Source organism: Ictidomys tridecemlineatus, chromosome 6 (assembly GCF_052094955.1).
Source record: "Ictidomys tridecemlineatus isolate mIctTri1 chromosome 6, mIctTri1.hap1, whole genome shotgun sequence".
In the NCBI taxonomy this organism is placed as follows: domain Eukaryota; kingdom Metazoa; phylum Chordata; class Mammalia; order Rodentia; family Sciuridae; genus Ictidomys; species Ictidomys tridecemlineatus.
Genome location: NC_135482.1, coordinates 175,057,958 through 175,076,261, shown reverse-complemented (window position 1 = coordinate 175,076,261; position 18,304 = coordinate 175,057,958).

Here is an 18,304-nt window from a genome sequence, read left to right as displayed (position 1 = left end):
AGGTCACGTCACATCTCAGATCAAACGTGCCTTGGTAATAAAATGCTATTTTAAGACAAAATAAATGGAAAACTCTTACATAACCTACATGTGTTTATGTCAAAAGAATTTAAGAAATTACAAATGAAAGAATTTACCAGGACATAATTTATTCTGTGCTAAGAATCAAACTTTTGGAAAGGAGTGGAAAAATGAAAGAGGGCCTGAGGACAGGGGACTCAACCCCAGTGACCCGTTCTGAGAACGTGTCATTGGGCAACATTGTTGTTGTGACACACGTTAAGACTGCGAGCCATCACTAGGTGAGAGGTCTGCTTGGGCTCTGTCCTAACCTCGTGGGACCACGGTCGCACACGCCGTCTCTCACTGACTGAACACCTGCACAGGTACGGCTACTGCCACAGGGATGGAAGATGGGACGATGAAGGAAGAGTAAAACATTCGAAATCATCCACTCTACCCTAAAAGAGGTGAGAGAGGGTTCCATCCTGATGGTCCACTCGGTTTTCTTGGAATGCTAGGTAGAGCAGTGCTGATCTGTCTGATACTGGGTCGTCAGAGATTTCGTTAATAAAGCACTGAGATCACATGGGCGGGAGTTTCATGTGCTAAATGGTCCCATCCTCCCCATCACAAACCAACAAAAAGGCCAGCAGCTGCATGATCAGGAACCCACTCTCCCCTCTCTGCAGCAACCACACTTAAATATTCATGACACCCACCAAGACGGGCTCCGACGCCATCCTCCCTGAGCTCATGCAGATGGGAGCTACAGTGAAGGAGGTCCTCAGAGGATGGATGACACTTCTGCAGCAAATTCCACTCAACTCCCGGGATTCAAGGATGGAGAGGACACTTTTGCATCCTGGCAGGAAGGTGGAATATGATCTGCAGGACCCTTCACCCCAAGGAGCCAGAGGAGGTGCCTGCTCAGAAGCCCTCTTTGCTCAGGCTGCCCTCGTCTTCCCAGACTGCAGGAACACCACAGGGCCAGGGATGTGGCCATCTCATCCCACCATCTGCCGACTTGTTCCACATGGACCCTCGGCTGACTCTGAGCTTGGAGGCTGAAACCTTCCAGCCTGCTCCCTGCTGAGATAACAGCTTGAGTCTAGCATTCAGGTTTGGCTCAGCCTCTGAACTGTTACTCCAAAGCATCGGGGACCCAGTCTCAAGCTGCCACTGGGACAGATGAGACCCAAAGGCTGCCCCCTGCCACCAGCAAGGTTCCTGCTAAATGTGGTTGCAAGTGGCAACTGGACTTGTGTAGCTTTGACTGGTGGAGGGGCAGGGAGTCACCCAAAACAAGAAGGAGGGACAACATCAGTTTAGTACATTTCAGAAATAATCAAAGACACATGCTTTGCATATATGTTACTTGGTATAATCCTGTCTGCAGCCACATTGTCGGGGGGACGGTCCTATCATTGGCTGCACTTAAGAGCTGAGGAAACTGAGGCACAGACAGGTCCCTCGGAGCTTGAAAGGGCCTGGGGTTCTACTGCAGGCAGTCTGGCCTCAGAGTCCATGCTCTGGACCATGGTGTGTGCTGGCACTCCTGTCCCTTCTAGGGTGCTTATGCATCCATCCATTCATAAATCTATCCATTCGTGAAAAAAATTAACATAACCTGTGGCATTCATTGTGCCAATAACTACAAGTTTTTATATGAAATTAATATTTTAATGTATCTTGTTTTAGAGTGGCTATTATATTTGTTGCTCACAACCAGCAAGGTAGATATTAATGTTCCCATTTTAGAAGAAAACGGAGGCTCAAAAAGGCTAAGTTAGGAACGCCAGTTTGGTTGGACAGTGAATCCATCAAAGGCTTCCAGGAAAGAGCCAGTGTCTCCAAGGGCTGGCTGGAGGGAGGCCTGGACAGGTGAACAAACCAACCAGGGGCAGCAGAGCAGGAAGCTGCTTCACACCAAGTCTCAAGGGGTAAGGGCAGAAGGTGATGTCACAGCAAGCTCATGAGAGGTCCCAGAAGGGCTGCTGAGAGGAGCAGGGCCCCAGAGGGATTTGCCACCACCAGCAGGAGGGGACCACAGGCACAGACATCACTTTTCTCTCCTCCATCCAATGGCTGAGCCCGGCTGGAAAGCCAGAAGTCAAGAGAGTGGGAGACAGAGACCAGACCAGTTCACAAAGAACAGAACGGTCTCTGAGGCCCTGAGAGTGGAGAAAGTTCTCAAATAAATAGAAGGGAACACTGGAGACCAGCCAACACAAATGGTAAAATGTGAAGCTGCAACTGGGAATCACGGAATAATCTGTCTTTTACCACTGAACAAAGAACACGGTGTGAGCACCTGATGTTGAAATAGAAGCCCTGTGACTTCAGACCTAGCAGACTAGGGACAGTTCAGGAGAACATTATCTAGCCATGTGTACGTCATCTATTGCCCTGCCCTTGCTCATCCAGCAACATGGAGGGAGGAGCTATAGCTGTGTCATCTAGAGTCCCCCAACCAACCCACAATAGCCTAGGAGAATAAATGAATGAGAATCCAGGAGAGTCATATCCTAGCAACATCCTGATACTTACAACCCCAGAACTTAAATTAAGGTGAAGCTCTGTAGTACATGGCCTGGGGAATTGCACATAATGAGCATTGCACTTCGCAAACACTTTTTCACCTCCTTCTCTACGGATGTCCCCTTTTCTCCTAACATTATGCTCTAACACTCAATTGATATGGTCCCCTGCATACAGACAGCCAATGTATTCAGCAGAGACATGAATTTGTATTCGCCACTGTAGAAGGAGTGTCTGTACCCGGGAGGCTCACAGTCCTGTGGGAACAAGAGGAGGACGAGATTTGAGAGCGTCATCTCAAAGAGAACACAGAAGATGCATAACATTTCTGATAGAGAAAAAGAGCTCCTGATAATAATATCTATTACAGTCTGGTTCAATTATGGTCCCTAGATTACAGACTGCTCATTAAAACACATGGCGCACGAGCGCACACGCAAATCTGACTTTTTCACTAGAATCAGAGCAGTAGGTTTCTTTTTGATTGAAAAAAAAATTCAACTTTGAGAATGATGCATTCTTCATTCAAACCAAATCAAGAGCCTGAACCGAGTGAGCCTGCGGACATTTTGTCTCCTCCTCGCCTCTAACCCAGGCGCCACCTAGTGTCCTAAATCCTGTACTACACTCTCCAGCCCTCTTAAGCCTTTTCTTGCAAAGATCTGGTTCATAGAGAATCACAACACTTGATAGGAGACAAAAAATTGGCCTCTGTGATAGACATTTTTCAAAAGTGGTTGAGCAATAGACTTCTCATTTATTGGATTTCACACATAATTTTTCTTGAGCCAAACCAAAGACTCATGACTCTTACAAACAACGAATAGGGGATGTACAGAGTGTTTGGACATTTTTCTCATGGATGTCTGTTTTTAAGGAAGATGTTTATGTGCACGCATAAAAAAAAAAACCGATTTGCATATGAAAGTGCATATTTTGCAGGGTGTGCCATCACGCAACTAAAACCTATTTGGGCTTCTGTTAGGGGCTGAATGTGTCCCTCCTGACCCCCAACAAAATCCATGGGTAAAGTACTGAATTCATTTGGAGACTGGGTCTTTAAAGAAGTAATCAAGTTAAAATCAGGCCTTTAGGGTGGACCCTTATCCAATTATGACTGTGTTTGGGGGGAAATGTGACAGCACCATGCATGCCCAGAGGAAAGACCATATGAGAACACAAGAGAGAAGGTAGACATCTTCAAGCCAAGGAGAGAGACCTTGGGAGAAATCAACTCTGCAGACACCTTGAACTTGGACTTCCATTCTCTGGAACTGTGAGAAAGTACATTTCTGTTGTTTAAGCCACTCAGTCTATGGTATTTTGTTATGGCAGTCCTAGTAAATTAATATAGCTCCTAACCCCATCCTCACCCCCAAGCTAGGCAAATGCTAGGACACTGGAGGAAATACTGATCATGTTGATGCTAACAGTGCCCGAAGCCAAGCTCTGTGTCCCTGTTTTGTACACCTCTTGACCTTGGAGTGTAGGGCAATGGATTTGGGACCACTCTTTGCCATTTTCTCACTCCCATCTGTTAGAAGCTGTTTTTCCTTCAGTCTATCCTTGGAACTGGTTTCCTGGAAGGAGGTGTGGGGAGGATCAGGACCCTTCCAGAGTTGGAGTTGGATGCCCCATCTGCCTGTGGCCAAGACTAGGTAGGTTAGCTAGCAAGTTACCATGCATCCCTGAGCCCTAATTTTGTCCTCCTTTAGAAGAGAATCATGAGGTTGGCAGGAAAATGAAATGTGCTCATTGTGTGGGGGACCCAGCACAGCATCTGGCATGTAGTAACTGCCCAGCACATTTCCACCAGCCACTCCTTACTGAGAAAGTGGACATCAGAACTCCCAAACTTCCTCCAGCAAAAATGTTCAGAACTCAGACCTTCCTCGTAGCTTCAAAGTAGAGGGGAAGAGGCTGTTTGGGGCTGTAGCCATCTAAACAGCCCCATCTCCTGGAGCCACAATCCATGGATAAAAGCAAAGTTTACAAAATTGCTTTCCAGTGATCTTTGATCTAAAAATCTCAATGTTTAAGTTATATCCCTTTTCAAAGACAGGGGCTCCTAGCTGGGAATTTGGAAACATTTTAAAAGGGAAAGAGAGGAGTGAAGGGGGGGGGGGCAGACAGGGAAAATGGAAGGAGAGACAGAGAGAGGGAGAAAGAAGGGGGAGACCTGGGAGGGGGAGGGGGTGGGGACAGGGCTGCAGGATGGACACGGAAGGGCATCTGGCGCGAGGCGGCTGGACTCCTCAGAACCGCAGCGCCGACTCAGCCACTTCCAAGATCAATGCTAGGCAGGGCCATTTCCTCCGCCGGCGCAGGAACGGGCCATTAGTGACTCGGTGACCCCGCTCACCCGCAGCGTCACCGCCCGCGCGCTCACAGCCCGGCGCCGCGCTGTCCATCATCCGCCCGTCGGGGGCCGGGCCGTCAGTCGCCTGTCGCCCGGCTGAGCTCCAGGCCTGGGGAGAGACCGATGCCTCCCTGCGGGCCCGAGTCACCTCGCAGCGCCTCAATCACGCGCGGGACTTCCCTGCGCCGCTGTCTCGGCCGCGCGCTGCTGGCGCGGAGCTAGGTCGTCCCCCAGACAGCAACCAGGGCTCCCCCTGCTGGACGCCAGACCCCTAACGCGTCCCAGGTGATTTGGGGACTTTCCTGATCAGTGGTTTAGGGGCATTTTCCCTTGGAGACCTCCGAGATCTTGGCAGCAGCAAGATTCACGCAGGGTAAGGCGTGAAAGAGCCAAGATGCCAGAGAAAGGCAGAATGATGAGGACAGAGAAGGCCATGCCACCACGTGTCGTGAACCGAGTATCAGCGGAATGCTCCTCATTGCATTTGTGCTCGTCTTCAGGGCAAATATAACACTATTGGTTCTCCTTCCTGGAATTTCATACATTTTGGCAAGGAACCAATGAGTTACAGGTGCAAGTCGTTTTCTTAAATATATCGAATATGTAACATCAATCTTCACAAAGGATTTAGATAGAAACAAGGAATGAATGATGTAGGATCAAAGAATAAAAGTTCAGTACCATAGAACATAGTTTGAGTAAGTTTAAAAGTTTTCATAGATGGCACCTTTTAACTATGTTCATATCTGGTTTGCAAGGGGAGAAAAGAGCTTTCTTCCTTCTCTCCTACAAGGGCACTAATCTCATTCATGAGGGCTCTGTCAAGACTTCACCTTCTAATACCACTACCTTGGTGATTAAGGTTTTATTTTGTTTTAGTTTGGTTTGTTTTGGGGGATTGAACCCAGGGGCATTTAAGCACTGAGACACATCCCCAGCCCATTTTTGTGTTTTATTTAGAGACAGGGTCTGACTGAATTGCTTAGGGCTTTGCTCAACTGCTTAGGCTGGCTTTCAACTTGAGATCCTCCTGCCTCAGCCTCCTGAGCCGGGTGATTTAGGTTTTAACACTGACTTAGAGGAAACTATTCCAGCCATCGTATAGATCAACCTTGTGTTTTATTTCCTTATTAAAAAAAATAAATGTGAAAATGCCTGGGAATTTCAATCATCTATGAAAGTTAGCTCCTGTGACATGGACCCTCTCCTGTACCTTCCTCTGCACCTGGACATCTGTGCTGTGGATTGAAATCTCACAGAAGGTGAAGCAGCCGTGAGCATTCGAATGATTCTGAATAGCACAGCAAAAAGAAAGAAGATGAGAAAATACGTGTCACTTTCTTAGTTTGTAAAGTAAATTTACAGGTAGTTCTATTTTAGATCAAATCAGCAAGGTTGGGATGTGTCCCTCAGGGCTTTGAGGTCTTCAAACCTGGGGAAACTTATGCAGGTGGGTCTCCTGGGAGGCCCAAGGCTGAGCCCACCTTCGAGGAACTCCCACCCTCAGGGTTTGGCAACATGAAGATCCCTCTCCAGCATCTCCCAGAAGGCCCCCTTTTGAAATTTCCATCACCCAGCTGTCAAAGCAAGGGCCGTCCTTCTACTTGGAGGCAGCCACGTCTCACGTGAGGGACTGGCACTCCTGGAGTCCTAGTTGGGAGAAAGGCAGTGCCGGGGCCCTGAGCTTCAAATGGATCTAAGGAGCAAAGATGCCCCAGAAGCACAGGTGCAGAATGATCTTCTTAAATCCACTTTATTCGGTTGAAAAACAGCATGGCACCATGCTTCAGTGTTTGTGCTCAGCCTTTTAATTCAAGTCATGAAGTGCTGATTCACTGTTTAACAAATATCAAACACCTGTTGTGGCCAAACATTTATAGAGAAGCAAGGAGAGTCCTGACATCTTTGTTGATGTGAAGATATGATGAAACTATAGTCGTTCTCAGTGTGGGTTCCCAGGCCAACAGTCTCAGCACCCTTCAGGAACTCACAAGAATGTGAATTCTTAGGTCTCTCTCTAGACTGCCAACCCAGAAACTCGGCAGCTAGGACCCACAGTCTGCTCTAACAAGCCCTCCGGGTGATGCTGATGTACCCTGAAGTTTGAGACCCACTGTCCTATCTCCTGTCTTCTTGTAGTGTCAGATGCTCAACTAGCTCCAAAAGTCAGAGTAGATTCAAAATCAAGGTATTTAAAATAGGGTTTGGAATATGGGGAATAAAATTTGATCTGAAATCATTACTCCCAACTCCAAGACATAGATAAGCAGGGATCCCATGAGGAGAGAGGATGGAATGGGAAGAAAACTGAATGGATCTGGAGAGAGGTTTCTGGATGATGTGCCCCAGGGCTCTGCTTTCAGTCTGGCCTGCTAAATATCTCAATCATTGACAAAGCTAACCAAGTGCTTACAAAATTTTAATTTCCAGATTAATTAGTTGGCAGAAATGTTTGATTGATGGCTCTAAGAGGCTATCGACAGAATTGGAACAGCAGTTTAAAGCTAACTGATATTCATTTAGTATAACATTCCGTAGTCAGGACCAAACGAAGATCAGCCTTGATGCTAAATAATTAGAGTCAGAGAATACACTCACTATAAAAGTCAATGTCCACCAGAAAGCTAAGGAGATACCAAGGGCTCTTTAAGAAGTGTAGCCTTTAAAAGGGAGTATGAGAAAGAAAAAAAAATTCCCCCAAGATATCCAGACCTTAATCCCCAGAACCTGTGAATTGTCTGGGCTCAGAACACACCACCCCCAAATGTGGAATCTTGTAATCTGAGAAATTAGCAGAAGCATAAAAGTCACTCTCGGACCTTCCCCCAAGAGCTGATCATATGGAATTTCCAAACTGCCTTTCTAGAAAGTAGGTCATAGACGCTCTCATGACAGGCACCTGTCTTGTACCTGGAGGTTGAAGAAGAATCTGCAGACAGCCCTGGCCGGCTTTCTCCTCTCACGTTAGCACCTTTGGTCCATACTTTTTTATCCAGTCATATTTTACCTTCTTCATCAAAACAACATAAAAACAAAGTTTTTCCTGGATCTTTGGGTCACTTTGGAAGATTCACTGGTCATGCAAACTTTGGTTAAATGAAAACTTGTTTCTCATCAATCTGTCCTTGTTATGGGAAGATTTATTGGCCACGTCCCTTGTGGTGGGTGAGAAAAAAGGATTGCCTCCCCTAAAGAAAATTACCTTATGTGGAAAAGCGGTGTGTGAGGGTGGGGAAGGGCACATATGTGAGAAGGAGAGGTTATCCTGCCATATCCAGGTGGATGTCAACACAATCACATGCATTCTTATAAGAAGGAGGCAGAGCCAGGCACGGTGGCACTCACCTGTAATCCCAGTGACTAGGGAGGCTGAGGCAGGAGGATCATGAGTTCAAAGCCAGCCTGGGCAAAAGCAAGGTGCTAAGCAACTCAGTGAGATCCTGTTTCTAAATCAAATACAAAATAGGGCTGGGGGATGTGGCTCAGTAGTTGAGTGCCCCGGAGTTCAATCCCTGATATCCCCCCACCAAAAAACAGAAGAGAGGCAGAGGATGATTTGACCTCCTGCAAAAGAGGAGGTAAGCCAGGGGCAGTGGTGGATGTCTGTAGTTCCAGAAAGTCAGGAGGCTGAGGCAGGAGAATTGCAAGTCAGAGCCCAGCCTGGGCAAATTAGTGAGACCCTGTCTGAATATTAATTTACATATATATCAGTAGTAGCAGTAGTAGAGTACCCCTGGGTTCAATCCCTAGTATGAAAGACAGACAGAGAAGGTAAGGGACGTGAAGATGGAACAGAGAGATTTGAAGATGCTACCCTTAAAGATCAGAGTGATTCAGCCCCAGCCAAGGTATGCCAGCCGCCACCAGACGCTGGAAGAGGCAAGGAATGGATTCTCCCCTAAAGTCTATGGAGAAGCTTTAGACACCTTGTTTTTGGCCCCAGGTGTTAGCTTTCGATTACTATAACAAACATCTGATACAATCAATCTAAAAAGAGGAGAGTTTACTTTAGTTCATTTTTGGCAGTTCCACTGCTTTGGGTCTGTAGTGAGGCAGCACATCTTGGGGGGGGGGGCACATGGTGGAGCAAGACTGCTCACCTCGTGGCAGTCAGGAAGCAAAGAGAGCTAGGAAAGCACTGGAGTCCCACTGTCCCCTGTGGGGACACAACCCAGTGACCTAGGACATCCACTCGGCCCTCCTCCTTAAAGATTCTACCATCTCCTCATATCCCCAGGCTGGGAATCAAGCCTTTGGGAGTCATTCTAGGTTTAAACTACAGCACCCAGTGATGTTGATTTTGGAATTCCGGTCTCCAGAATGTAAGAAAATTAATTTCTGTTGTTTTAAGTCACCAGGTTTGTGGTAAATTGTTCCAGCAGCTCCAGGACAGTCATGCAAGAAGAGAGAAGAGAATTCTAGGCTGCACTGTGCTTGGTTCTGAGCACCAGACTCCAGGAGATGAATTTATCAAGGGAGGCATTAAGAGTTTTCTGAATGGTCCCTGGAGGAAAAAAATAGCACCAGTATTCAGAAGCTGTGAGGTAGGTGACAAGTTTCAAGTACTCTCTGGGCAAAGGGGAATGAATAGCCTAAAAAGATAGTGACTCCTCCGAGGCTGAAGGTAAGCACACAGTGGAGCAGCCGTTTGCTAGGAATGTGAACGAAGATGTAAAAGGAGTTCAAGCCCCAGAGGAGGTGGATTAGCTGCTGGGTAAGGTCCCTCTGAACCCAGAGATCCTGAGCTGACAGGCTTGCACAGCCCTTCTTGGCTCTCACTAGAGCCGGGCAGACAGGAAGCAAGAAGGTCCAAAAGGTGGTGAGAGCCTGAGCAGGTGATGATTGACCCCGGGCACGGATGTGGCTTTGGAAATGCAGAGGAAGGAATGCATTTTTAAAAAGGGTTTGGAGGCTTAAGTAGTCAGTCTTTGGCAGCAGCTCGAATTTGGAGAGAGAAGAGTATTTATTAGTTGCCTACTGAGAGCATTGACCCAGGAGCCACGGGCAAAATAAATACAGATGGACAGCTCTCCCCTGGGAGAGGGCAGAGAACACATCTGGTAATTAAAGAATAAGATTCTAGTAATGACTTCTGAAAAGATATGGGAAGAAGGGTCGAAAGGAAGGAGTCAAAGAAGGCTGGATTCGTCCACGTTTTTGGTTTTGTGTTGAGTGGGCTGTGAAAGACGGCCAGGTCCAGCTGAGCAGAGAGAAGCGGGCACTCTGGAAAGGGGAGCCGGGGTGCCCCCCACGGGTGGGGGAGGGGTGCGCACTCTAGGTTGAAGCAATATACTAGATCTCAGGAAGGTCTGTGCAGAAGACCAGGGGAAAGGAGGACAGTGGCCCAGACTCAAGCTAAAGCTCTAGGTAAAGAAGTGACAAATGTCTGGCTATTGTCATGCTCAATTTGGAGGTGGTGGCAGTCTCTAGAGAGGCTCTTGGTGGCCTGGAGTCGGGGAGCACAAGCATGAAGCTCGATGCCCTTCCTTGGGATTTTCCAACTCTCCGCAGGTGGGGAGGTGGTCCTCACCGGTAGCCAAGCCCCTTGACAGCCACCCCCCTCCTTCCACCAGCCGGTGCCCCCATCCTCCAGCTGCGTGAACCCTGCTGCTCAGGGCTCACACCTGTGACCTCTGAAGACTGGCTTTGGCTGGTGGGAGCCACTTACCAGAGACTCCTGGGAGAATCCATGCCCGACCCTCAGAGGGCAAGGACTCAGACACAGGCATTCTGCATTTGATTCCTGCACCTGTCACTTACTGGCTCTGTGACCTGGCGCAGGCTTCAGCATCCTAACATATGAATTCTAGACAACAGCAATTAATTTCGAGGGCAGAAGGCAGTATACTGTAGCATTCAGATGCTTGTGACAAAGCCTAGCACAGAGGAGAGAATCAATAAACGATAATATTGTTAGGCTTTATTCTTCTTATTGTCAAGTCACACAAAGTGACATAAAGAATTGGAGGCATTTGGGGTATGAAATCAAATCTCCAGGGGAAGATTAGAGCTATCCTCAAATGATTAAAGGGATGGTGAACGAAAGAGGAGTTAGACATGCTCAGGAGATCACCAGAGAGCAAACTTAGACCTGAAAAATAGGAATTAAAAGGAGTCAGGCTTCCGATAAATACATCTGACAAAGACACAGGCTGGGCAGTCCCTGGAAATGGGGAGCAGAGGCTGGGCAATCTCTGCCTAGACAATGATTCCAGAAGATTCCTGAGTGGGCTGGGAGTAGAACTAGCCTTTAATGTCTCTTCTAGTTTAGATAACAATAGGTTCTTTAACTCCGGAACTTAGATTGCTTGGAGTGAATTCTAAATGGTTGCCTGTATTGTCGTGGGGTTTGGTATTTGTTCCTTTAAAAAAAAAAGTAAGGAATTTTAGTGCACAGCATACAAAGATATGTGCATAAATGTACAACCATATCCAACCATTATTTATACTAAATAGTGGGAAATATTCTAAATACCTAAATACCTATCAATAGGGGATTAGTTATATAAATTACATAATTAATATAAATTATCATATGTTTATATAAGAGAATTATCTCTATTCACTACACATGATAATGATAAACATTAAAATGATGTTGTAGATAAAGGGATAATGTCTAAAATGTTTAACAACTGGGAGGACAGAAGTATGGGAAGCTGAACAGACCCAGCCACAGCCTGAAGGCTCTGCCAGAACATTCCAGCAGAACATAAGTCCCACATAGATCTATGTCCACAGACATAGAAGTGTAACATTTATGCAAAATCACATATAATTTACATGCACATAAATTACATGCACATAAATTATACATGCAGAAAAAGGTCTCTGCAAGGGTGCTCACTGAAAGCCAACAATGTACGTTATAACCCACGGGTGCTATGGTCTGGATATGATTCAAGTCCCTATGTTCACTTGCTGGAAGATCATGGACTCCAGTGTGGCAATACTGAGAGGTGGTGGACCCTTCGAGAGGTGGAGCCTGGTGGAAGGTGATTGGGAGCACTGCCCTCTGAAGGGGTTAATGCAGTTCTCCAAGGTCCCCAGATACTGCTGTCAAGAGTGATTGATGCAAAGTGGGGCCACCTGGTGCAATTGATCCCTTTTGCATGAGGCCGTTTTCTCTCTAATTCTCTGCCGTGTTGTGATGCAATCAAGGAGACCCTCACCAGACACTGAACAGGTGAGTCTACCCAATCTTGAATCTTCAGTCTGAAAAACAGCCAGCCAAATGAAAATCGTTTCTTTAGAAATTATTTAGCCTCAGGTATTTTTGCTATCGCAACAGAAATGAGATAATAAGTGTAAGACCCAAGATGATTTTTCAAACTTTCTTCTTTGCATTTTCTGGATTGCTTAAATTTTCGAAATGATACTTTGCTCTGTTTTTGTTTTGTTTTCATTTGTTATTATTATTTTTAGTATTAGGGATTGAACCCAGGAGCACTTAGCTTAACCACTGAGCCACATCCCCAGCCCTTTTTAAATTTGAGACAGGGCTTTGCTAAGTTGCTTAGGACCTTACTAAGTTGCTGAGGCTGGCCTTGAACTTGGGCTCTTCCAGGCTCACAAGCCGCTGGAATTACAGGTATGTGCAACCACACTTGACTTGTTTTGACTTTTAAAATTGAATGTTAACTTGCAGACTGAAGGTACTGCATAGTCAATTAGCAGACTTTCAAGAAAACACTCTGAGAGTTCTACATCAATTTGAAAGACTCTCTATCAGAATCTTGTCAGGAACCCTGCTCTTTCTCTGCCTTCCAGTTCCTGATGAATGACCTTCAAGATTCCTCTTCTCTTGGATACATCCTAGTGCTGAGGGACTCTTCTGTACCTAGTCTAGATCACAGAAAACAAGGACACTAGATTCGGTCCTCTCGCTAGCCATGGAACACTGGGGAATTTAAGGTCTCTGAGCCTGAATTTCCTCATCTGTAAAATTGAGGTGATTGGGCCAATGATCTTTCAGCCCTGTGATTTATGAAGTTTAAATAAAACATCCTTACATTTGTGGTGAAAATCATGAACCATAAGCTCGGTTCAGGGAACTCAATTTGTTCCTGAGCCTTTTGAGAATTAACAACCACAGCGGACCTGAGGAACCCAGCCTGACCCTTTTCAGTGTAATACCTACAAACAAGAACTGTCACCTGCGAGACCACAGTGCACCCTCCACATCAGGAAAGTCACACCGATGCTTTAAGACCTCAGCCTCTAAAGCTTCACCTGTCAGCCCTTTCTAGAAAAAGGATCAGTCCTGGCCGAGGGTTGCTTCATCTGTCCTGTCTCCTTATTCCCCGGCAGTCTGGGACAACGGCTCAGTCTTTCCTCCACTTTCAGGACCTGGAAACTTTGGAAAATGACAGGCCTGGTATTTTGTGGTCTCTCAAAGTAGGTCTGTCTGATGTCCCCTCATGGTGACATTCGGGTCAGACATCTTTGGAAGGAATGTCATAGCTGCAAGACTGTGTTTTTGTTGTATCCTGTCAGGTGGCACAAAATTTTGACTTGTTCTACTACTTTTTCTCCCCTGATTAGAGTTGTGTCAACCAGTGTTCTCCTGTGTAAAATAACACATTTCTACTTTGTTAGGAAAACTGTGTTACAAGGAGGTTTATTTTATTTTATTTAGTTATAGGTGGATGCAATATCTTTATTTCATTTCTATGTGGTGCTGAGGTTTGAACCCAGTGCCTCATGTGTGCTAGGCAAGCACTCTACCACTGAGCCACAAACCCATCCCTATAAGGAGGTTTAATATATAAATACCATGTTCCTCATCACTTTCAATTCACTCATCCATTTCTCTGTTTGTGGTTTCCTATTTTGTTCAATAGGGATCTCTTACTCTGGCTTTTTATTTTGGTGCATATGTTGTCTCTGGAGTTCAGCCGTTGGGAGCTCTTTTAAGTGTCTTTACAATTCAGATCCGAGTGTTAAATGTGTTCATGGTTCTATGAACGTCATGGCTCTCAGACTGACGTGACAGACAGCGCAGGGGGTATATGTACAGACTAGGTATAGATACATAGAGATACCTACAGGCATTTGGAGGTGGATGTATAGATAAGGGACATAGCTCTATAGATATGTAGGTACAGATATGCTTATAATTTTATATAAGTAGAGACATAGACAGAGGTCATCATAGATATATTCCTGTAGAGTCATAGGCAGGATATAGACATAGACAGATCCATGCACACAGTTATAGGTCTATTTATGTCCATATTCATGACGCACTAAGTTGTGTCCTCTCAAAATCCCTAACCCTCAATATGACTGTATGTGAAGAGAGGTGTGTAGGGAGGTAGTTACCATGAGGTAGGAAAGGTGGAGCCTGTACTAGAACTGGTGTCCTTCTAAGAGGAGGAAGAGGCACCGGATCGACAGGTTTATCTCCTCCTCACCCCACTCACCATCTCCCCCTGCATAGAGGAAAGGCCCTGTGAGGCTGCAGAGAGAGGGGAGCTGCCAGCTGGGACAGTGCCCTCTCTAGAAGCCACATCTGCTGGCACCTTGACCTTGGACTTTCCAGCCTCCAGAGATGGGAGAAATCAACGTCTGTTGTTTAAGCCCCGCAGTCTGGCATTTTTTTTAGGGCAGACTATTTATCTACTGAAAACTGAGAATTCTCACAAATACCTCCAATTCCAAACTAATTACAAATCCTAGTTTCCTCCATTCTCATATTGAACCTCCCTTGACTGACAGTAGGAAACTTGGTTCCGAACATTCCCTTGTTTGACCAAGCTCCCTACTTAGGCCACCCTTGTGCCCATGTGGGGACACGCTTCTCAGGCCCTCTGTGCCTGGTTGGACTGAGTCCCGCGCTGGTTTCCACTGGCAGGGACTCCCCTCACTATGCTTACATTCTGATCCTTCACCTCATTTAGAGTCCCCTCTGCCTAGAGGTTTCCCCTAACTGATTCGAACACTCCTACGCTAACAGAGAGAACATGAAACTATAAATTACTCTAAAAGCATCACATACTTTACCTCCTTATTTTCATAAGTTAAAATCATAGTTCTTTCCACCCCCGTAGCATCAAACGTTCAGAAATTCTCCACCTCTGAAAGGAACAAAAGGATGGGCACAGAGTCAGGTGTGTTAGCCTCTTTTCTGTTCCTAAAACAAAATACCAGAGGCAGACTAGCTTTATAAAGTAAAGAGGTTTATTTTGGCTCCTGGTCTGAGATGCAAGGGCATGGCACTGGTATCTCTTGGGCTCTGATCATCTGGGCTCTCATGGCAGATGGCTGGAGCATGTGAGAGAGGCAGAGATCACATCACCAATCAGGAAGCCAGAGAGAAATTCCAAGATCACATTTGCTGTTATAACAGCTCATTCTCGTGAGTGCTCAGGGGTCCCACAAGAACAACATTGACCCCCCATCACCTCCATGAGGCCCCACCTCCAAACACCACAACCCTGTGGACTAAGCCTCCCACACACGAACCCTTGGGGGACAAGCTACCTCCAAACCACAGCATCCATCTGTCCCCTACCCCCATTGGAACTCCAGCTCCATCAGCCAACTACCAAGTGACATCTCCAGGCTCATGAGCACCATGAAGATAACACATGGACTTTGGGCCTCTTTATCTCAATAAATGGCACCATGGCCACAAAATGCCACGGACTCCCCCCTTTCCCAGTGCCCCTTTCTCATGGACCATATCGACCAAACATATTCCCCATCCGGCACTTTCCGTCCATTTCCACACTCATGAGCTGGGCCTCAGTCACCCTCATCTTCCCTTCAACAATCGCAGGCCTCCCCTCACTGGGCCCCTGGCTCCCGCCGTCCTCACTGGGTGGTGGTGTTACCGTTTGCAGTAAAGAGTTTCGTATCTCCTGCCTCCTTGACTTTGGCCTGGGCCTCCTGACTTGCTTTGGCCAGCAGAGCCGGGCCTCTGTGCCTAGTCTCCGCTCCTCAGGACACTTCTGGAGCAAGAGGGAAGCTGGGCCCAGCCCAGGCCAGCTGTCGGCCTTCCGAAATGGTGAGCAAGGGCTAAATGTCATGTTAGCCTGGGCAATTCGAGGTCCTGGGATACCCCGGTAAAGCCTGCTAATCAGTCCTCTGGAATCTGTTCCAGGCAGTGGCCACGAATGAGCACTGAGAATTTTAAATGAACCGTATCAAGTCATTCCCCTGCTTAGCACCTTCAGGAGCTTCCACAGCATTGTAACCAAGGGCCAGCCGAGGCAGCCCCTGACCCTGGTGCCCTGGAGCCCCCTCCAATGTCCCCTTCCTGAGACTCAAGGTCTCGGTTAAACATCGCTGCTTCAGAAAGGCGTCCTTGACCCCACCTGTGCCAAAGCAGCCCTGGTGGCCGAGCCAGGCTCTGTCCATCACATGCAGCGCACCTGCCCCGAGTCTCTGCTGTTTCCACGGCTGGGTCTGTTCTGCCCTTTGGTTGTCTACCCCCTCTCACCAGAAGGAACATTCCACGTGCTCAGAGCCCGCCTGTCCTGGTCTCCATGGGTCCTGGGCATAGAAGACAGCCCGGAGGGGAAGCGTTCCTATTGTCCCGGGAGCCTGACGCCTCCAGAGCTGCATAAAGACGCATGCCTGAAGGGTCGAGGGGTGGTCCTGCCGTTAAACCAGCCACCTTCTTTCCCCGTGAGACACCACCATGGGGTGAAAGGCCACAGGAGGAGGACCAAAGAGTGAAGACCAGATGGGACCAAGGGAGACCAGCCTGTCACAGAGACACCGTCAGCGGGAGGCACTCAGTCAACAGGTGGCTCTGAGATGTTACCCTGGGTCCCACTGCTCTGGACCCTAGGTTTCTTCTCATGAAAACCTGGGGTGATTTTGAAATGACCTCTACCGCCCTTTCTGGATTCGCAGCGCTGGCCGCATTCCAGACCCACATTCTGAAGACAAGCTTCTGGGAAACAGGCCCATGTCAGGGTTGGGCGAGGAAGTGGCTGGAGCCTTTAGGTGCTAGGTTTGCTCTCTCCACAGAGAGAAAAACAGAAAGCACCGAGAGACTGAAACTGACCTGTTCCCTCCGGGGGGCTGCAGACTCTGTTGAGAGCTACAGGCAGAGATCAGCCTCTCAGGAAGACGCCTGTAATCCCAGTGGCTCTAGAGGCTGCAGCAGGAGGATCGCAAGTACAAAGCCAGCCTCAGCAACTTGGTAAGGCCCTAAGCAACTTAAGCAAGACCCTCTCTCAAAATAAAAAATAAGAAGGGCTGGAGACGTGGCTCAGAGGTTCAGCACCCTGGGTTTAATCCCTATTACACACACAAAAAAAAAAAGGACTAACATTGCCAATTCACAGGGATTTCTGTGAAGATTAAATAAGATAACAAAAATGATAGCTGACATGTAGTGAGTACCTAGTAGGAGCCAGGTGCGGAGCTAAGTCATGTGCACACGTGTTATCCTATTTAATTTTTTAATCCTGTACCACAGGCTACTGTTATCCCTACTTATACATGAGGATACCGAGGCACAGAGCAGTGAGGCCACTTGCCCAGGGCCACGCAGCCATAATCTGCCTGATCCTGTCGCTCTGCTCTGTGGTCAACTCACCCGCCTCTCCATTCCCAGATGTGACAGCTCCATCAGCCCCTGGCACCGAGTCGACACTCCATAAATATTCATTTCTTTCTTCCTGTCCACTTTTCAGTCGTGCATTAACTTCGTCCTCTGGAGGAACGTTTTTTCTGCCTTCCATAAATTCACGCTGCGAGCCAGGTGCTTTGGAGAGTCATGTGGCCCTGAGCCCTGGGTCTGACTTCTCTGCGCTCTTGGTCCCTCGTTGCTCCTTCCACCCCTCGATGTTGCATAAAGAGGGTGAAGTGTTCCTTTGTCAACTCAGCTTGGGGGAAACCTGCAGATGGATGAAAGTTGCTGGCCCGAGTGTGAGTGATTCGCACAGGTTTGGCAAAAGTAAGTTGGAGCACAGAGAGGCCACAGGCGTGACCGGAAAAACATCTTCAGAACACTCACAGAAATGCGTCCTGTTCTTGAGTCTGTGGGCCGGGTTGTAAAGGCCGATCCCCCGAGTTCATGAATTGTAAGGATCCTTGGTGAAACCTTCCTGATTTTAGAATGTAAAAAGAAATGTTGGAGTCCCCAGCACTGCAAGGAGAAAACAAAGGGATCTGGAGAGACGGAGACTGGGCATCATGTGCAGAAGACTTGGCTGAAAGAGTGTACTGGTCATTCTAGAAATTCATGGTCCAATGTTTACAATTTTTCCATTTAAAAAAAAAAGAGCTCTGATTAAATAGAAAGAAAATGTGAGGTTTTTTCCCCTATGATTTGTTTTTCCCAGATTTTTACAACTGATCCTGAGATTGGGGAGCTGGAAGGAGCTTTAGAGATCCTGCCACCCCTCCCTATTATAGTGCGGGAATGAGGTCTGCAGCCAGCAG